The sequence below is a fragment of the Carcharodon carcharias genome (genome assembly GCF_017639515.1).
Source record: "Carcharodon carcharias isolate sCarCar2 chromosome 36 unlocalized genomic scaffold, sCarCar2.pri SUPER_36_unloc_1, whole genome shotgun sequence".
In the NCBI taxonomy this organism is placed as follows: Eukaryota; Metazoa; Chordata; class Chondrichthyes; order Lamniformes; family Lamnidae; genus Carcharodon; species Carcharodon carcharias.
This window is the reverse complement of record NW_024470726.1, coordinates 1,958,572-1,980,159: the sequence shown is the minus strand read 5'-3', so window position 1 is coordinate 1,980,159 and position 21,588 is coordinate 1,958,572. Positions and strand designations below refer to the sequence as shown.

Genomic DNA, 21,588 nt, shown 5'->3' with positions numbered 1-21,588 from the left:
ATCTCCTGAAGATCTGCTGGGCTATGACACCCACCGTCACCTCCAAAATGGGTGAGCCCCTGTGGGCTATTTGACTGCAGGGTGCATCGTAGCCGAGTCTTCTGCTTGTCGGGGGTGGGGGTTGGGTGCCTTGGTGATGGGGCAGGGCTTCTCCTCTGGGGTGGGGTGTGTATCAGCTTAGGTAGCTGGGGCTGTCCATATATCACATGTAACACACCCGAACCGGGTTGCCACTGCCGTGCTCTCTTTCTGCAGCCTTCAGTTAATTCGCCAGTTTGTCTTTAAAAGGTGCAAACTCAGCCGCTCAACATGGCAACTCTTTCTTTTTGTCCCCCTCTCCTTCACTCTCTGTGACTGTTTACAAGCCGCTCTCTCGCCTTCCCTCTCGCCTTCCCTCTCGCCTGTCCGTCTCCCTCTCCCATCCTTTAAGACACTCCTTAAAACTAACCTCTTTGACTGAGCTTCTGGTCATCCTGTCCCTAATATCTTTCCTACCTCGCTGTCAGAGATTCTGTCTGATTGGCGCTCCTGTGAAGCCCTTCGGGATGTTAGCGCCTTGAAGGCACCATACAAATGCAGGATGTTGTTGTTGATCCCTCAACCAGAATGAGTGGAAAGTTGCAGGTGGCAGTGCAGTGGTCTCAGTGCTGCTGCCGATTGTTGTACAGACGGGAGAGGACTGCGAGGGTAAGAGTGGGGTGGGTGAGGAGTGGCACCAATTGGATAGCTCTTTCAAAAGAGCTGGCACAGGCACGATGGGCTGAATGGCCTTCTGAGCTGCAAGATTCTATGATTGCATGCTACGTACTGATTTGACCTCATAACCTGTACAACCTAAGCTACAGACACACCGACAGGGGGTCCTAACCCACTCACGGCCAGTCGCACCCACACATGTGGTACCCACCCTGAGCTATCTCGAACTAGTTCAGAACTCGGAAGGCGGTGGGGTGTGGGGGTGCTTTTACCCCACAAGTAGCTCTTGAGCCCTCCCCTGCTTCCTCCCCCACCCTCCTTGGGTTCATTTTCAGACAGTGAGAGTTGAATGGCTGCTCAGCTTTGTCATGCAGCACACCTGAGGTCGATTGTGTCCACCTCCGATGTTCCAGGGATCCTTGCAAAGCCTAAAACTCTGTTCTCTCTCTCTGTGTGTGTGTGTGTGTGTGTGTGTGTGTGTGTGTGTGTGTGTGTGTGTTCAACTTCTCACGGGTTCTCTAGTTGGCACTCACTGGGCTATGCTGGGTGCAGTCTCACCGATATCCCTGACTATATCACACCCAGACCAGCACCAGTGTGTGGCACCACTGAAAATTAACACTGTGCACTCGTGTATCAACCCAGTTGCCACTCTAGTCTGTAATAGATCAGACTTTTAAGTTTGGCTATCTCACGATGGGGCTTGGCAATGGGTTGGAATACTGAGTGTCACATGAATGAATAATTGAGACCACATTTTGTGGTTGAATCTGGACCGTGTATTGTAACAAATGTGTTTGGATAAAGAATTATTCCAATGGAAATGAATGGGAAGGGGTTTGAGTTCGTTGGGATTGTGTACAGTGGGAGTGAACGGGAAGGGATTTGGGTTCGTTGGGATTGTGTACATTGGGAGTGAACGGGAAGAGGTTTGATCCACTGGGATTGTGTACTGTGGGAGTGAATGGGAAGGGTTTTGATCCACTGGGATTGTCTACAGTGGGAATGAACAGGAAGAGGTTTGATCCACTGGGATTGTGTACAGTGGGAGTGAATGGGAAGGGGTTTGATCCACTGGGATTGTGTACTGTGGGAGTGAATGGGAAGGGGTTTGATCCACTGGGATTGTGTACAGTGGGAGTGAACGGGAAGAGGTTTGATCCACTGGGATTGTGTACAGTGGGAGTGAATGGGAAGGAGTTTGATCCACTGGGATTGTGTACAGTGGGAGTGAACGGGAAGAGGTTTGATCCACTGGGATTGTGTACAGTGGGAGTGAATGGGAAGGAGTTTGATTCATTGGGATTGTGGACAGTGGGAGTGAATGGGAAGGGGTTTGATTCATTGGGATTGTGGACAGTGGGAGTGAATGGGAAGGGGTTTGGGTCCATTGGGATTGTGGACAGTGGGAGTGAATGGGAAGGAGTTTGATTCATTGGGATTGTGGACAGTGGGAGTGAATGGGAAGGGGTTTGGGTCCATTGGGATTGTGGACAGTGGGAGTGAATGGGAAGGGGTTTGGGTCCATTGGGATTGTGGACAGTTGGAGTGAATGGGAAGGGGTTTTGGTCCATTGGGATTGTGGACAGTGGGAGTGAATGGGAAGGGGTTTGGGTCCATTGGGATTGTGGACAGTGGGAGTGAATGGGAAGGGGTTTGATTCATTGGGATTGTGGACAGTGGGAGTGAATGGGAAGGGGTTTGATTCATTGGGATTGTGGACAGTGGGAGTGAACGGGAAGGGGTTTGATCACTGGGATTGTGTACAATGGGCGTGAATGGGAAGGGGTTTGATTCATTGGGATTGTGGACAGTGGGAGTGAATGGGAAGGGGTTTGGGTCCATTGGGATTGTGTACAATGGGAGTGAATGGGAAGGGGTTTGGGTCCATTGGGATTGTGGACAGTGGGAGTGAATGGGAAGGGGTTTGGGTCCATTGGGATTGTGGACAATGGGAGTGAATGGGAAGAGGTTTGATCCACTGGGATTGTGTACAATGGGAGTGAATGGGAAGGGGTTTGGGTCCACTGGGATTGTGTACAATGGGAGTGAATGGGAAGGGGTTTGATCCACTGGGATTGTGGACAGTGGGAGTGAACGTTGTCCTGCCTTACAGAATTACCCCCACACTTGGCCATTCCAGAGCAGCCCAGCCAAGTACACGAGGGCACATTGTCTGGCACACAAGAGCTCCTCGCCAGATGTGTTCAATTCCCCTCCAACCCCCTCCCCCACCGCCCACCCTCCTCCTCGGCATGGACCCTTTGACTGTACGCCAAAACACTTCAAAGACAGCAGTGCTTGTGCGTAAAGCCAGGGAAAGCTTTGCGATGCAGTGCTGTGTGTTGTCAGACATCAGAGCAGGGAGCGCTGCTCAGCAGGTTGTGGCTTTCTGCTCGGTACTTATAGTTTTAAAAAAAAGTCGGCACTGTTTCTCAGATCAAAGGCTCTACGTTTAATTTTAAACAGCGACCCGAACGCAGGTATAGATGGTTTAAAAGTGTTTGGGCCAAGGTAGCTTTGATTGGAGCCCTTGTAAAAGTGAGGTCGGGCTGTCTGGCACTGGTTATACAGACGCTTAGATCATCACATCCTGTTTGGCCTGAATTTCAGTGATGGCTCTGCCCCTCCCCCATTCCCCCCTCCTCTCCTCCCCTCCCCCTTCTCAACCATCAGCCCATCTGGTTCCAATCTAGGCAGAATTGGTGACCTCATGGAGAGAGGAATTTCTGCTTGCTGTGTGTGTGTGTGTGTGTGTGTGTGTATGTGTGTAGGGATATCTGTAAATTGGGAAATAGAAGGGGGAGGAACCCAGGAAAATTACAATCGCCGGGGAAGTGGTATTGAGGAACTTGTTGGAGCTGCGGGCTGACAAGTCCGTGGGTCTTGATAGTCTTCACCCTCGGGTCTTTAAAGAAGTAGCTAGTGTGACAGTTGATGCATTGGTTTTAATTTCCCAAAGTTCCCGAGATTTGGGGAAGGCCCCATTAGACTGGAAAGTAGCAAATGTAACTCCACTATTCAAAAAAGGAGGGAGATAGAAAGCAGGAAGCTACTGGCTAGTTAGCCTAACATCTGTCATAGGAAAATGTTAGAGGCTAGTATTAAAGACGCTACAGCCGGGCACTTGGAAAAATTCAGGGTAATCAGGCGGAGTTAACATGGTTTTGTGAAAGGGAAATCATGGGTTTAACCAATTTATTGGTGTTCTTTTAAAGAAGTAACAGGTGCTGTGGATAAAGGGGAACCGGTGGATGTTCTGTACTTAGATTTCCAGAAGGCATTTGATAAGGTGCCACATCAAAGATTACCTCAGGAAATAAAGGTTCATGGTGTAGGGGGTAACATATTGGCACGGATAGAAGATTGGCTGGCTAACAGGAAGCAGAGTGAGCATAAATTGGTCCATTTTCTGGTTGGCAGGATGTGAGGAGTGGTGTTCCACAGGGATCAGTGCTGGGCCCTCAACCTTTTATAATTTATATCAATGATTTGGGTGAAGGGATGGAAGGGATGGTGGCTAAATTTGCTGATGACGCAAAGATAGGTAGGAAAGTAAATTGTGAAGAGGACACAAGGTGTCTACAAAGGGATATAGAGAGGTTAAGTGTGTGGGCAAAGATCTGACAAATGGGGCATAATTTGGGCAAATGTGAAATTGTCCATTTTGGCCAGGAGAATAATAGAGAGTTTTATAATTTAAATGGTGAGAGATTGCAGAGCTCTGAGATGCAGAGGGACCTGAGTGTCCTAGTGATGAATCGCAAAAGGTTAGTATGCAGGTACTGCAAGTATTTAGAATGTTATCGTTAATTGTGAGGGGAGTTGAATACAAAAGTAAGGAGGTTCTGCTTCAAGGGCATTGGTGAGACCACATCTGGAGTATTGTGTACAGTATTGGTCTCCTTATTTAAAGAAGGATGTGACTGCGTTGGAAGCAGTTCAGAAAAGGTTTACCAGACTAATACCTGGAATGGGTGGGTTGTCTTATGAGGAAAGGCTGGACAGGCTGGACTTGTATCCACTGGAGTTTAGAAGAGTGAGAGGCGACTTGATTGAAACATATAAGATCCTGAGCGGTCTTGACGGGGGATGTGGAGAGGGTGTTTCCTTTTGTGGGAGAATCTAGAACTAGGGGGTCACAGTTTGAAAATAAGGGCGTCGCTCATTTAAGACAGAAAGGAGGAGAAATGTTTTCTCTCTGAGGGTCGTCAGTCTTTGGAACTCTCTTCCTCAAAAGGCAGTGGAAGCAGAGTTGTTGGGTGGAATTTTTCGCTGGCAGGGATTTACAGTGCCACCAAAGTCAATGGGCTGTTGAGCGGCACGCTTTAAGGCAGAGATAGATAGACCTTTGATAAGCAAGGGGGAGGTGAATGGTTATCCGTGGCATGTGGGAGGGTGGAGTTGTGGTTACAATCTGATCAACCGTGATCACATTGAATGGCAGAACAGGCTCAAGGGGCCGAGTGGCCTCACTCCTGCTCCTGATTTGTACGTACATATGATATATTTGTCTCTCTTTCTCTGCCTCATCCCCGCTTCCAATCTATCATGGCAATTCTGTGAGTTGTTGTGCCCACCCTTGTCCTACCTCCTCCATACCCCCCAAAACAGAATGGCTTCTCCAAATGGTCCCGTACAGTCCATCCAAAGCCCCAGTCTCCTGGGGAAACCTGCCTCTCCGAGTATCAGCAAAGGCCCTGCCTTGGAGTCGAGTTGCTAACCTCTCAGTTAGTCGAATCCATGAATGTTGAGTGACAGCAATTTGAGTGTTAGCTGGGGTTCAGGTTTGGTAGTCCTCCGATCTCCGAGGCAGAGAGTCGTGGGTTTGAGTCCCCAATCCAAAAAATTGCATAATGTCCAGGCCAGCAATCCCCAGGGTTATTTGTGAGGGAGCGCCATACTGTCGGAATGTCTATATTGAGGGAGCGCCGCACTGTCGGAGGGTCAGTACTGAGGGAGCGCCGCGCTGTTGGAGGGTCAGTACTGAGGGAGTGCCGCACTGTCGGAGGGTCAGTACTGAGGGAGCGCCGCACTGTCGGAGGGTCAGTACTGAGGGAGCGCCGCACTGTCGGAGTGTCAGTACTGAGGGAGCGCCGCGCTGTCGGAGGGTCAGTACTGAGGGAGTGCCGCACTGTCGGAGGGTCAGTACTGAGGGAGCGCCGCACTGTCGGAGGGTCAGTACTGAGGGAGCGCCACACTGTCGGAGGGTCAGTACTGAGGGAGCGCCGCGCTGTCGGAGGGTCAGTGCTGAGGGAGCGCCGCGCTGTCGGAGGGTCAGTACTGAGGGAGCGCCGCACTGTCAGAGGGTCAGGGTGGGGGGGGTCAATTCCCTCCAGTGTCCTGCCAGCTATCTGGTCATTTATTCAGGTTGCTGTTTGTGGGATCTTGCTGTACTTCCTACATTACAACAGTGACCGCACTTCAAAAAAAAAAGTGAAAGTACTTCATTGACTGTGAAACCCTCTGGGATGTCCTGAGGCTGTGAAATGCACGAGAGAAATGCAAATCTTTCTTCACGTGAGCCTAGGCACTTGACTCTTGGCAGTGCATTCGACTGTGTGGGGCAGCACCTTGCTTGTTTTCCAGCTGGGGGGGTCACAGGTTACTCACTGGGGTGTGTGCGTCCCTTCCATGCCTCCACCACCACCCCACCCGGCCTGAGGTGGCCCACAGACCAATTGGTGCAGACTGTGCCGGGGGCTGCAGTTGGGATCTTGTTATGTCGCCTCAGCTACGGCAGGAGGGAGCTGGGACGCTTCTGAGGGATCCAGTGGGGAGCTGGCAAGCCACAGGTCCCACTCCACAGAGACTTGGGGCCCAAAATCCAGACTCACCAGCTATAGCGCCACATGGAGGGAGTGCCGCACTGCCTGAGGTGCCATCTTTTCGGCATGTGATGTCAAAGCGTTTTGACCAATCGCCTCCCGCTTTCTGGCGACCCTGCCTCTGTTGGCGATCTGTGTCGGAACAGCTCGGGTGTCTTTTTGTCGGGATTCGGCGGGGAGTGGCACCTGGAAACACGAGGCCAGGGGATATTGTGCTTCGCTCCGTTTGCAGGAATTTCGTTCTCCGAGTGGAATTTGAGCCAACACTGGTTTGCAATGGAGTGAATGCATAAGCTGCCTGGGAAGAGCATCTCCCCGTTCTTACTGTGCTGTTCACCGTCTCAGGAGACGCCAAAGTGTTTTACAGTTAACGGTGTGCGCTCGGTACCTCCTCGCTCCTACCTCTCCCCTAACACCAGCCTCGATGTCCCCCTCCGGGACAGCCTCGTTCCTCCTCCTCCCTCCCCACAACCTGTCCACCTCCATCTCGAGAAGCGACAATCTCTCGCCTTCGGCTGTGCCTTAATTTCGCCCCCCTCCCCCGGCCTCTGTATCTGCACCGCACCTCCTGGCCTCCCCTCCGCACCACCCCCCCCCCCACTCTCCTCCATGCCGTCCCACCGTCCCCAGCCTCCTTCGTTCGGTAACAGCCTAGCACCTCTCCCTACCAATGAAAGGCTTTGGGGAAATCTAAGTCACTGCTGTGCGTTTCACTTGGATTGGATCTTTCCTGCTTGTCTTAGAAGCAGTGAGGAGCAGACCCCTCTACCCATCGCAAGAAATGTTTGCTCTCTGTACCCAGCCTAGCTTTACTCAGGACTGCGGCACTTGGGATGAGATTAGGCCTAAAGTAAGAACATTTCTTGGGACCTGTCTGGTTTTAGTGCCTCCTGCTGCATTCCCCCATTCACTGGGGAGGATTTAACCAGTATATTTTTTTTTAAAGAGTGTAGCCTAAGGTCATTTCAGTTCATCAAAAACTCTGCTGACCCCCTCCAGCCCATATCCCAACTCGCTTCGAGTCCCGTTCACCCATCACCCACCCTGTGCTCGCTGACCATCACAGGCTCCCAGACCGGCAACACCTCCATTTTAAAATTCTCATCCTCAATCTTTGTAACCTCCTCCAGCCCCTACACCCCTCCCTATCTCTGTAACCTCCTCCAGCCCCTACACCCCTCCCTATCTCTGTAACCTCCTCCAGCCCCTACACCCCTCCCTATCTCTGTAACCTCCTCCAGCTCCTACACCCCCTCCCTATCTCTGTAACCTCCTCCAGCCCCTACACCCCCTCCCTATTTCTGTAACCTCCTCCAACCCCTACACTCCTCCCTATCTCTGTAACCTCCTCCAGCCCCTCCACCCCTCCCTATCTCTGTAACCTGCTCCAGCCTCTAAACCCCCTCCCTATCTCTGTAACCTCCTCCAGCCCCTACACCCCCTCCCTATCTCTGTAACCTCCTCCAGCCCCTACACCCCTCCCTATCTCTGTAACCTCCTCCAGCCCCTACACCCCCTCCCTATCTCTGTAACCTCCTCCAGCCCCTACACTCCTCCCTAACTCTGTAACCTCCTCCAGCCCCTACACCCCTCCCTATCTCCGTAACCTCCTCCAGCCTCTAAACCCCCTCCCTATCTCTGTAACCTCCTCCAGCCCCTACACCCCCTCCCTATCTCTGTAAACTCCTCCAGCCACTACAACCCTCCCTATCTCTGTAACCTCCTCCAGCCCCTACACTCCTCCCTATCTCTGTAACCTTCTCCAGCCCCTACACCCCTTCCTATCTCTGTAACCTCCTCCAGCCCCTACACCCCTCCCTATCCCTGTAACCTCCTCCAGCCCCTACACCCCTCCCTATCCTTGTAACCTCCTCCAACCCCTACACCCCTCCCTATCTCTGTAACCTGCTCCAGCCCCTACACCCCTCCCTATCTCTGTAACCTCCTCCAGCCCCTACACCCCTCCCTATCTCTGTAACCTCCTCCAGCCCCTACACCCCTCCCTATCTCTGTAACCTGCTCCAGCCCCTACACCCCTCCCTATCTCTGTAACCTCCTCCAGCCCCTACGCCCCTCCGAGATCTCTGCTCTCCTCCAATTCCAGCCTCTTGACCATCCCTCGATTCCCATCGCTCCACCATTGGCGGCCGTGCCTTCAGCTGCCTGGGGGGGGCCCTGAGCTCTGGAATTCCCTCCCTAAACCTCTCTCTGTCTCTGTTTCTGTCTCTGTCTCTCTCTCTCTCTCTCTCTCTCTCTCCCCCCTCCTTTTAAGACGCTCCTTAAAGCCCACCTCTCTATATCTCCTCATGTGGCCCGTGTTAAATTTTGTCTGTTAGCGATCCTGTGAAGCACCTTTAATACTGTGTTAATACTTTATGTAAATGCAAGTTAGTGCTGCCTTTAGGGTGCTGCAACAGGTTAAAAAGATGAGGTAAATCAAAAATGGATATAATTTTTTCTTGTTAACTAATTCTTAGGATGTGTGCATCGCCGGCAAGGCTGACAGGTTCCGAGAGGGGCTGGCTTCCCCGGAGCGAGGCGGGGGTCCTGGGCCGGTTTGGGTGGGGGTGCCGAGAGGGGCTGGCTTCCCCGGAGCGAGGCGGGGGTCCTGGGCCGGTTTGGGTGGGGGTCCCAAGAGGGGCTGGCTTCCCTGGAGCGAGTTGGAGGTCCTGGGCCGGTTTGGGTGTTTTGGGCCAGGGTCCTGGGTGGGGTGGAAGTCCCACGACCCGGGAGGAGACAGTGTATCACTCCCAGTGTCCTGAGGCTTTTGGGGTCCGTCTGAAGGGCGGAGAGGGTTAAACCCGTGTCTGGAGCTGCTCCTGCACAAAGTGAGCTTGCTCGGGGCCCACTTTTGACAGGCGGCTCTGAATTGGGGATGGGATGATGAATGGCTTCATTATCTGCAAACAGACTCTCCTATTCAGCGTCTCTCCACGCCTGTTAACAGAGAGATTGAGAGAGGTTCTGGGGTCAGCCCGAACTCAATCTCAGTGGAAAACTCTCCCAGCAGGAATCAGTGTGGGGACAGTCTGTATCTTCCTGGGGACACTAACATCCCCCACCTTGTTTGCTGCCTCTTGCTCATTTTCTCATTCTATTCCCAATCCTTAGTTATCGTTCTCTTTCACGCCCTCTCTCCTCTCTCTATCACGCCCACTTCCCTCTCTCTTTCATGCCCTCTCTCCTCTCTCTCTCACGCCCTCTCTCCTCTCTCTTTCACGCCCTCTCTCCTCTCTCTTTCACGCCCTCTCTCCTCTCTCTCACGCCCACTTCCCTCTCTCTTTCATGCCCTCTCTCCTCTCTCTCTCATGCCCTCTCTCCTCTCTCTTTCACGCCCTCTCTTCTCTCTCTATCACGCCCACTTCCCTCTCTCTTTCATGCCCTCTCTCCTCTCTCTCTCATGCCCTCTCTCCTCTCTCTCTCACGCCCTCTCTCCTCTCTCTCTCACGCCCTCTCCCCTCTCTCTTTCACGCCCTCTCTCCTCTCTTTCACGCCCTCTCTCCTCTCTTTCACGCCCTCTCACCTCTCTCTTTCGCGCCCGCTCTCCTCTCTCTTTCGCGCCCGCTCTCCTCTCTCTTTCGCACCTGCTCCCCTCTCTCTCTTTCTCTCTCTCTGTCCCCCTGTCCCCCATGCTTGTGTTCTCACCCTCATTCTCTCTCTTTCCTATCTCCCTCTCTTTTCCTTCAGCCTCTGTCACCAGCTCTTTCTCACTGTCTTACACGCACTCTCTCACCCTTTCCTGTCTCTCTCCCTCAGCCTTCCCTCTATTCCTCTCTTTCTCCCCTCTCCCACTTCTCCCTCTCTTGCTTCTGCCCTCTCTATCTCCCTCTCTCTCTCTCGCCCCCTTCCACCTCTCTCTTTTCCTCCCCCTCCCCCTGGCCTCTCTCTAATCCTAAACTTGCTTTGGTGAAGGGATATCAGGTCCTCAATCAGGTGAGCTGCAGTTGTGTCTGAGCTGAGACAGTGAACAGGAGCAAGAACCTAGGCTGATCTTCCTCCACCGCTCCCACTTGCATTTCAGTAGCGCCTTTTATGACCTCAGGTCATCCCAAAATGCTCAACAACAAATTACTTTTTTTTTGACATGTTGTCACTGTTGTTATGTAGGAAATGCGGCAGCCAATTTGTGCACAGCAAGATCCCACAAACAGCAATGTGATAATGATCCAGATCATCTGTTTTTAGTCATGTTGGCTGTGTATATTGGCCCCAGGACACCGGGGAGGACTCCCCCACCCCTTCCAATAGCGGCTGTGGGATCTTTTACATCCACCTGAGGAGGCAGGCAGGCGCCTCGGTTTAACGTCTCACTCAAAAGGCGGCGCTCCCTCAGCCCCGACCCTCCGACAGTGCGGCGCTCCCTCAGTACTGACCCTCCGACAGTGCGGCGCTCCCTCAGCCCCAACCCTCCGACAGTGCGGCGCTCCCTCAGTACTGACCCTCCGACAGCGCGGCGCTCCCTCAGCACTGACCCTCCGACAGTGCAGCGCTCCCTCAGCGCCGACCCTCCGGCAGTGCGGCACTCCCTCACTACTGACCCTCCGGCAGTGCAATGCTCCCTCAGCACTGACCCTCCAACAGTGCGGCACTCCCTCAGTGCTGACCTCCGACAGTGCGGCACTCCCTCAGTACTGACCCTCCGACAGTGCGGCGCTCCCTCAGCACTGACCCTCCGACAGTGCGACTCTCCCTCAGCACTGACCCTCCAACAGTGCGGCACTCCCTCAGTACTGACCCTCCGACAGTGCGGCGCTCCCTCAGTACTGACCCTCCGACAGTGCGGCGCTCCCTCAGTACTGACCCTCCGGCAGTGCGGCGCTCCCTCAGTACTGACCCTCCGGCAGTGCGGCGCTCCCTCAGTACTGACCCTCCGGCAGTGCGGCGCTCCCTCAGTACTGACCCTCCGACAGTGCGGCGCTCCCTCAGCGCCAACTCTCCGGCAGTGCGGCACTCCCTCAGCGCCAACCCTCCAGTAGTGCAGCCCTCCCTCAGCGCCAACCCTCCGGCAGTGCGGCACTCCCTCAGCGCCGGCGCTGCGAGTGTTGGCCTGGGTTATGGGCTCAAGTTTCTGGAGTGGTGGTTCGAACCTACGACCTCCTGAATGTCATCAGTCATAAATCTGTGATTATGCCAGGAGACCACCTTGCTCCCAAACCTCAATGTGATTGGATGCTGCCTGCCCTTTGCCCGGATAGAGCCGCTTGCTAGTGGCTTGATTATGGCTGGCCCAGAGCAATGAACCTGATTGGTCTAGCTGACCATGATGTAATCGCTCCTGTCCAATCAATGTTGAGGTTTCCATGGTGCTCACGGCCCACATTGTGCCCATGTTACACCCGAGCCTGTATTTCTTTAGTGCCTTTAGCATAGCGAAATGTCCCAAGCTGCTTCACAGGAACATTATCGGACAAAAAAATCTGACCCCGAGCCCTGTAAGGAAACATTAGGGACAAGTGACCAAAAGCTCGGTCAAGGTGTTAGTTGTTAAGGGGGCTCATAAAGGAGGAGAGAGGGAGGCGGAGAGGTTTACGATGGGATGTTTTTGTATTCTATCATGGGATGCAGGCGTCGCTGGGCAAGGCCAGTATTTGTTGCCCATCCCTAATTGCCCCCTTCAACTGAGAGGCTGGCTTGGCCGTTTCAGAAGGGCAGTTAAAGAGTTGACTGCATTGCTGTGGGGTCTGGAGTCACGTGTAGGGCGGACCGGGTAAGGACGGCAGATTTCCCTCCCTAAAGGGGTATTAGTGAACCAGATGGGGTTTTTAACGACAATCCATGATGGTTGCCCCGGTCATCATCACTGAGACTCGCTTTCCAATTCCAGATTTTATTCATTGAATTTAAATCCCATCAGTGGTTGTGGTGGGATTACTAGTCCAGTAACATTACACCACTGTCTCCACTGATTCCAGAGCCTGATGCCCAGGCAGCTGAAGGCACGGCTGCCAACGGTGGAGTGATGGAAATCGGGGGATGCGCAAGAGGCCAGAATTGGGGGAGTGCAGAGATCTCGGGGGGGGGTTGTAGGGGCTGGAGGGGGGGTCACAGAGATAGGGAGGGGTGTAGGGGCTGGAGGAGGTTACAGAGATAGGGAGGGGTGTAGGGGCTGGAGGAGGTTACAGAGATACGGAGGGGTGTCGGGGCTTGAGGAGGTTACAGAGATAGGGAGAGGTGTCGGGGCTTGAGGAGGTTACAGAGATAGGGAGGGGTGTAGGGGCTGGGGGAGGTTACAGAGATAGGGAGGGGTGTAGGGGCTTGAGGAGGTTACAGAGATAGGGAGGGGTGTCGGGGCTTGAGGACGTTACAGAGAGAGGGAGAGGTGTCGGGGCTGGAGGAGGTTACAGAGATAGGGAGGGGTGTAGGGGCTGGAGGAGGTTACAGAGATAGGGGTGTAGGGGCTGGAAGAGGTTACAGAGATAGGGAGGGGTGTAGGGGCTGGAGGAGGTTACAGAGATAGGGAGGGGTGTAGGGACTGGAGGAGGTTACAGAGATAGGGAGCGGTGTAGGGGCTGGAGGAGGTTACAGAGATATGGAGGAATGTAGGGGCTGGAGGAAGTTGCAGAGATAGGGAGGGGTGTAGAGGCTGGAGGCGGTTGCAGAGATAGGGAGGGGTGTAGGATCTGGAGGAGGTTACAGAGATAGGGAGGGGTGTAGGGTCTGGAGGAGGTTACAGAGATAGGGAGAGGTGTAGGGGCTGGAGGAGGTTACAGAGATAGGGAGGGGTGTAGGGGCTGGAGGAGGTTACAGAGATAGGGAGGGGTGTAGGGGCTGGAGGAGGTTACACAGATAGGGAGGGGTGTAGGGTCTGGAGGAGGTTACAGAGATAGGGAGGGGTGTAGGGGCTGGAGGAGGTTACAGAGATAGGGAGGGGTGTGGGGGCTGGAGGAGGTTACAGAGATAGGGAGGGGTGTAGGGGCTGGAGGAGGTTACAGAGATAGGGAGGGGTGTAGGGGCTGGAGGAGGTTACAGAGATAGGGAGGGGTGTAGGGGCTGGAGGAGGTTACAGAGATAGGGAGGGGTGTAGGGGCTGGAGGAGGTTACAGAGATATGGAGGAATGTAGGCGCTGGAGGAAGTTGCAGAGATAGGGAGGGGTGTAGAGGCTGGAGGAGGTTGCAGAGATAGGGAGGGTGTAGGGGCTGGAGGAGGTTACAGAGATAGGGAGGGGTGTAGGGGCTGGAGGAGGTTACAGAGATAGGGAGCTTTGTAAGAGTTGGGGAGATGACAGACAGGATACCATCCTGCATTTCATTTTGTTGTTTACAAACTGATGCACAGCGAGTTTAACGATCACAAGCCAATTGACGGTGCCTGTTACCTCCTTTTATTTTACTAAACAAATGTAATTGGCCACATCTGGATTGTCAATTAGCCACACACAGCTAATGTATTTTGACAGCACTGCTGCTATACAAGCGGTTAGGTGAATGTTGTGGACAGTGTAATTTTGTGCCGTTGGATGTGTGACCGACCATCTCTTTGCTCCTGAATAACTCTATCATTGATCATTGGTCAGAAACCTTCACTGAAGTGCAGGTGAAAAGTCGCAAGGTTGAAAGAAATCAGGTAGCTAACTCCAGTCCCTCCACCCCCATGGGCACCAACCCGTACTCCAAATCACGTTTAAGGGAAACATTATTTGGGTTTGGCTACAACTAGAATCATGTTTCTTTAAATTTTTTTCATCCAAAGCCTAGTTTACCTACCACGTTCTCACAACCACCTTTTTATAATCTCTCCGTCTTGTTCCTTCACCCCCCCCACCTTAACCCACCCTCAGCAGACATCATGGGGTACAGTTCCGCGCTAGGTACCCTACGGCACAAGTGCCCGTTCTTTTGTGTGGGAGAGCCTCGTCGGTGAGTCTCGCTGGGGGTGGGGGTGGGGGGCGGAGAAGCTGACCCCCCCCCCCCAACTCGCTAGCCGTCCACGCACACATGCACGCGCACACTTCCGGCAGCAGTGGTGATCGGGAGTGCCAGCTGTGCTTTTTTTTTAAAAACTGCTCATCTCCGCACCCCCATTCCTCAACCCTGCCCACAGCGGCTCGAGAAACTATTTGCTATTCGTAGCCACCAAACCTTTGCAGGTCAGGTAGTTTGGCCAATCCTGGCAGGGCCAAACTTGGGATCTCCTCCTTCCTCCTGGCTCAGGAATGTAGAATCTCTCCGCTCTGGAGCAGGCCATTTGGCCCATCGTGCCTTTTGAAGAGCTATTGAATTAGTCCCACTCACCAAACCCCCGCTCTTTTCCCCCATCTCCCTGCCAATTTTACCCCTTCGAGTATTTATCTGATTCCCCCCCTTTTGAAAGTTCCTATTGAATCTGCTTCCACCGCCCTTTCAGGCAGCGCCTTCCAGATCACAACAACTCGCTGTGTCAAAAATAAAAACTCTCCTCATCTCCCCCTCTGGTTCCCTTCCCGATTCTCTTCAATCTGTGTCCCCTCTGGTTACCGACCCTCCTGCCCAGTGGAAACAGTTTCTCCTCATTTGCCCTATCGAAAACCCCTTCCTGATTCCGAACGTCTCGATTCAATCTCCCCCTTAACCTTCTCTTCTCCAAGGAGAACAATCCCAGCTCCTCCAGTCTCCTCCTCCTCCTGGTACCATGCCCCTAAGAGGGCATTGGTGACCATGGGGGGGCTTCCCTTGGATGGGGGATGTCCATGATTACGCGGGACAAAGTACTGCAGTGGGTTTGTCGTTGCCTTCTGCAGTGTGGCTGACCTGGAGACTCTCCTGCTCTTACCGCCTGCCCTCAGGTGTATTGGAAGGCTTTACAGTCTGGTAATCGACCTGTTTGGCCACGTTATGAACTTGCCTTCCATTGCCAAAAGCTCTGAAGTGGGACTCGAACCATGGATCTTCTGGCTCAGAGACAGGGACATTACCCACTGGGCCATCCAGAGCACTTACCCAGTCTCTACGCATTAACTGAAGTAATGCAGCCAGACAATGAGCCAAACTCAGAGCCAACATAGGCTACCTGACATAAAAACAGAAAGTGCTGGAAAAACTCAGCCCGGCCTGACAGCATCTGTGGAGAGAGAAATGGGAGTTAACGTTTCGAGTCCAGTACGGACTCTCCTGCAGAACTCCCTGACAGACAGACTGACAACCTGATCCCCCCCCACCCCCCCCTCTGCTGCCGCAGGCATACTTGAGGGTGGGGTGTTCTGAGGCCCATATTCCAAAGTCAAGAGTGGGGATTGGGGGGTGGGGGGGGAGGTACGGTTCTCGGCTGCCTCCTGTTAGCTCTTCCGCCAGGGCGAGAGAGCGCAGGAATTTCTCTCTAACCCCCCCCCCACCGCCACACCACAGTTTCTTTCTGCCCCCCCCCCCCCCCCACACACCCTGCGGTCCAGTCGCTGGGCATGAGCTTCTTCCCCATGCGGACAGTAGTGTAGGCAGAGCGGGGGGGGGGGGGGGATTGTCCTTCAATCGCGAGCCCCGGGGAGTGGACCATCTGGCTGACATCAATTTTTTTTTTGCCTGTGGGATCTTGCTGTGTGCAGATTGGCAGCCCCCACCCCACCCCACCCCTGCAGCGATCCCTCCATTACGCCGACGACAGCGTTTAATCCGGGTAAACGAAGGGCTTCCTTCGCTGTGACGTTCCTGTGGTTGCGCAAGGCCCAGAGAAATTCGAGCGTCTCTCGGTCCTTTTTGTTTCTGGTGCTTGCCCACCCGTATCCTGGTACAAGGGGAGCGTTCCCCCGATTTTAACGTTTAGCCTAACGCGGCCGCGCCAGCGACTTCTGCCGGCTCCTCCTGCCCAGCGCTATCCGCTGGCCGGAGTATTAATTGTGTCTGGAATGATGAGTGAGCAGGTGGGAGGGGGAGCGTTGGTGGGGTAAGGGTCAGTGGATAAACGTGGCTCCGCTCTCTCTCTCTCTCTCTCTCTCTCTCACTCCCCAACAGAACGAGCTGGCTAAGTTGTGGTTCTGGCGCACTGTGCCTTAGCCGTTAATCTTTTCGTCAGGATTATAAACGAGTGCCTCTTCTCAAGTGCGGACTCTTCTGTTTAAATGTGTGTTGGCTAAAACCAGCTTATTCAGCAAAAGCCGGTGTCAGTGCTGGGATATTTGCCCTGACTGGTGAATGGACCCAACACTGACCGTGTGGATAGTAGTGATGTGAGTGTAAACATTCGTCTGAGTACCACCTTTTTTCAGCTCCTCCAAAACTACGCTGCCCCCACCCCCTGTGTCCTAACTCGCACCGAGTGCCGTTCACCCATCACCCTCTGTGCTCGCTGACCCACACTGGCTCCCAGTCCGGCAACACCTCCATTTTAAAATTTTGCATCCATGTTTAAATATCCCCTCCAGCCCCTACACCCCTCCCTATCTCTGTAACCTCCTCCAGCCCCTACACCCCTCCCTATCTCTGTAACCTCCTCCAGCCCCTACACCCCTCCCTATCTCTGTAACCTCCTCCAGCCCCTACACCCCTCCCTATCTCTGTAACCTCCTCCAGCCCCTACACCTCTCCCTATCTCTGTAACCTCCTCCAGCCCCTACACCCCTCCCTATCTCTGTAACCTCCTCCAGCCCCTACACCCCTCCCTTTCTCTGTAACCTCTTCCAGCCCCTACACCCCTCCCTATCTCTAAACTCCTCCAGCCCCTACACCCCACCCTATCTCTGTAACCTCCTCCAGCCCCTACACACCTCCCTATCTCTGTAACCTCCTCCAGCCCCTAAATCCCTCACTATCTCTGTAACCTCCTCCAGCCCCTACATCCCTCCCTATTTCTGTACCCTCCTCCAGCCCCTACACCCCTCCCTATCTCTGTAACCTCCTCCAGCCCCTACACCCCTCCCTATCTCTGTAACTTCCTCCAGCCCCTACACCCCTCTCTATCTTTGTAACCCCCTCCAGCCCCTACACCCCTCCCTATCTCTGTAACCTCCTCCAGCCCCTACACCCCTCCCTATTTCTGTAACCTCCTCCAGCCCCTAAATCCCTCCCTATCTCTGTAACCTCCTCCAGCCCCTACACCCCTCCCTATCTCTGTAACCTCCTCCAGCCCCTACACCCCTCCGAGATCTCTGCGCTCCTCCAATTCCGGCCTCTCGCCCATCCCCCGATTCCCATCGCTCCACCATTGGCGGCCGTGCCTTCAGCTGCCTGGGGGGGGCCCTGAGCTCTGGAATTCCCCTGATAAACCTCTCCGCCTCTCTCTCTTTCTTTTTCTCTCTCTCTCTCTCTCTCTCTCTCTCTCTCCCCTCCTTTAAGATGCTCCTTAAAACCGACCTCTTGGACCGAGCTTTTGGCCACACGTCCCTCATATCTCCTCATGTGGCTCGGGGCCAAATATTTTTTATTTTGATAACGTTCCTGTGAAGCAGCTCGGGATGATTTTGTCCGTTGCTGGCGCTATATAAATGCAGCTTGCTATTGTATCCGCTATTCCTCCCGAATCTATCCGGGGTGAAGTTCGCTGGCTTCCAGCGTTGTCCTGACCGCTCCCTGCGGCGACTGGAGCGGCCGGGTGCCTGGCAACACCGGGAATCGCTGAGGCTGAGCCGGGATAATCCCGGATCAACTCTTGACTGTCACGCAGACCTTCCTGCGTGTTCGGCAGGGCGAGGGTTAAGGCCTCTAATCCGGCCCGCTGTCTTAATCCAAGTGGGTCAGGTGAGCGGGAGTTCACCACTCGAGAGCCCAGACCCCGGAGAACGTACCCACCGCCCGGTCCACTTGCACGCCGCCGATTTCTCCCCAGAGTCGACCAGGTTCCTTCAAAGAGGAAATCGTTTCTCTCTAGCGACCCTTCCTTTAATCATCTTAAACCCCTCTCGATTAGATCACCCCCCTCGTCATCTATTAGCGAGGGGGATACAGGCCTAGGCCCGGTTTTTCCGGTCCCTGCCCACACGGCCGGAATCGTCGAGGGTGGGATGGGAAATTTGACAGGTGGGAACTGCCCCGGGTCTGGAAAATCTCGGCCCTGGTCGTTTAACCTTTCCACCTCCAGTCTCGTCTTTCTCCAGCCAACTTTCCCGACCTCCCGAATACCCCAACGCACTTTACAGCCAATGAACTACTTTCTGCAGGGTAGCCACTCTTGTAAGGAAGGTGACCCGGCAGCCAATTTGTGCACAGCAAGCTCCCACAAACCTAATCGTTTGGGTGTGCAGCGTAGAACACGTGGAGAGGAGAAAACGTGTTTTTCTGTCTCTTGTCTCTCCCGAAGGCTATTGCTGGGGACAGTGCGATGAGTGACAGCCTCACCGTGCTACATCATGAGCTGCTCCTCATGTAAGAACAGGAGTGTTATTTGACTGTTGCATGCATCTCTCTGTCTCTGTGTTTCTCTGTCTCTGTTTCTCTAACTCTGTCTCTCTCTGCCTCTATCCAACTGTCTGTCTTTGTGTGTGTGTGTGTCCCTCTCGCTTTGTCTATCTGCCCCTGTGTGTCTCTCTCTCTGTGTCTCTCTCTCTGTGTGTCTCTCTCTGTGTGTGCCTCTCTGTGTGTGTCTCTCTCTCTCTCTCTCTCTGTGTGTCTCTCTCTCTGTGTGTGTCTCTCTCTCTGTGTGTGTGTCTCTCTCTCTCTGTGTGTGTCTCCCTCTCTCTGTGTGTCTCCCTCTCTCTGTGTGTCTCCCTCTCTCTGTGTGTCTCCCTCTCTCTGTGTGTCTCTCTCTCTGTGTGTGTCTCTCTCTCTCTCTGTGTCTCTCTCTCTCCCTCTCTCTGTGTCTCTGTCTCTCTCTCTCTCTAACTCTGTCTCTCTCTAACTCTCTCTGTCTCTCTCTCTCTCTCTCTCTCTGTCCCTTTGTGTCTCACATAAACATTTTCTATGGATAGATAATCAGTATTTAAAATGTCTGCACTAATGAGGTTGGGAGTTGGGCAAAGTAGGGTGAGAACCTGAGGGTGCTTAACACTGACAGTGGCTTAACTGGAGCATTCCATTCACAAGCACTTTAATTGGAGTAAGATCATACTTGAAGGAAGCAGACACTGCTCTGTGTGTTTTTATGGGTTTGGTGTTTGATTCGTTCTTTTAGCAGATAGTTCAATTTCCTGTCCATCACAGTGGAGTTGTCAGTGACCAGTAACTATCCCCTTCTCCGCTGGATCCCCAGCAGTGGAGTGGTCAGTAAATATCCCCTTCTCCGCTGGATCCCCAGCAGTGGAGTGGTCAGTAAATATCCCCTTCTCCGCTGGATCCCCAGCAGTGGAGTGGTCAGTAGCTATCATCCTGTCCGCTGGATCCTGAACATAAGGGACGTGGATTTGCAGACAATGAGCTGAAATGCTGTGATCTACATATGTCTCCTTGCATGTTCTTGGTTCACCACCTCCCCTTGTCTCTAACTTTGTTCCAACATTAGTCAGTGTGTCTGTGTAGACACAACTCAACAAAATGGGGAGAATAGGGCATGGTTACAAAATTCTCTTTGTTTTCAAATCAGTCCTCGCCAACCCCCCCAACCCCCCCATCTCTGTACCCTCCTCCAGCCCCTACACACCCCTCCCTATCTCTGTAACCTCCTCCAGCCCCTACACACCCCTCCCTATCTCTGTAACCTCCTCCAGCCCCCGGTGATGTCAGTCCAGATGGGTGAGAAAGATCCCAAGAGGGAAATTGAGAAGGGAAGCAGTAGTGGGGGTGGGGTGGGGGGGGGGTGGTGGGAAGAGAGTTCATCCCCCCACCCCCCCACCACACCCCCTCTCCCCCAGCCCGATGCCCTGGGTGAACATTTAGCCCTCCGCCAATGTAACGAAAAGAGGTGACGGCCCTCTCTGATTAACTGCTCACCCAGTGTGCGCGCGATCTCAATTCGACAGCAACCATGCCCGATTCCGCGAGGAGGGCCGCGGAAGTTTCTAGAAAGATGTGACGGCGGGGGGGGTGGGGGGGGTTGTTGGGGGAGGGGCGGGTGCGCCACGCCAACGCCGAGGCTTCTGGGTGCTCTTCCAAGCTCGAGGACAGGGGCAGGACAGGGAGGGCAGTCCGCTCGGACAAGAAGTGCTCAGGCACTGGGGGAGAAGTGTTTTGAGTTATGGCGTTACAGCAGGAGGCTCACTGGGACTCGGTGTGAAGAGGGCCCTGCGTGCAAAGCGGGGCTTTCCACATCAAAGACAAGCAGGGGCAGTGAATCCAGCCAAGCGTCTTGTGGGGAGGGGTCGGTGGGGTGGGGGTGGGGGTGGGGGGAGGTGCTGCAGTGTGGTGGGGGTGGGGGGGTGGGGAGGGGAGGGTGGTAGGGGTAGATCAAGACTCTGGGAGAATCTGGGATTAATTAGCGTTCGTGTAACGTTTGACTCTCTGCTTGAGCTTCATTCAATGTCTGGACTCTCTCTCTCTCTCTCTCTCTCTCTCTCTTCCTGATTCATATTCGTCAGGAAGCGCGTTGCCGTTGTGGATTTAACCCCTTGCCTCGTTCCTCCTTCCCATCGTGGGAGGGTTACCCCGCCCCCCCCCGCACCTCCCCCTCTCGGAGCTCAGACCCTGCCCCATCCCCTCTCCCCCATTAGCCTCCCGCTGGGTTCCAGCCTGCCTCGGTGGTAGGCTATTCAACTGTGGCCGCTGCGCCCCTCTCCCTCCACTCCGTGCCCCCCCCCCCCATCTCCAACTTTCATGGGATATGGGCGTCACTGGAGAGGCTGGCATTTGTTGCCCATCTCTAATTGCCCCTGAACTAAATCTCTTACCAGGGCCATTTCAGAGGGGCAGTTAAGAGTCGACCACATGGGCTGTGGGTTCTGGAGTCACATGTAGGCCAGACCGGGTAAGGACGGCAGATTTCCTTCCCTAAAGGGACATTAGTGACCCAGATGGGGTTTTTACAACAATCGATGATAGTTTCACGGTCACCATTACTGAGACCAACTTTATCCTGGAGCTTTTATTGACGGAATCTAAATTCCACCAGTTGCTGCCGTGGTGGGATTTGAACCCGTGTCCCCAGAGTATGAGCCTGGGCCTCTGGATTACTGGTCCAGCCACATCACCGCTGTCTCTCCTGAAATATCTGCATGGAACTCTGATGCCAATGAGGAGCAGGAGCTCTGGCGAACTCTACCCGGACCCTAAGGCAGGGTTATAGTAGCAGAGT

At 53.9% G+C, this 21,588-nt stretch overlaps 1 protein-coding gene across 3 annotated transcripts in view; it reads left to right on the top strand.

The window, feature by feature from the left end:
* The window catches only part of LOC121274384 (transcription factor 12-like), a 167,035-nt gene that overhangs the window by 41,710 nt on the left and 103,737 nt on the right, over window positions 1-21,588 (top strand). The window contains exon 1 of one of the 3 annotated variants that reach the window (XM_041181671.1): window positions 3,047-3,077. The exons of the other annotated variants lie outside the window; for them this stretch is intronic. The gene's annotated coding sequence lies outside the window, so the exon portion shown is untranslated. Of the gene's footprint in view, window positions 1-3,046; window positions 3,078-21,588 lie in introns of those variants that run through there. 3 annotated transcript variants of the gene reach the window in all.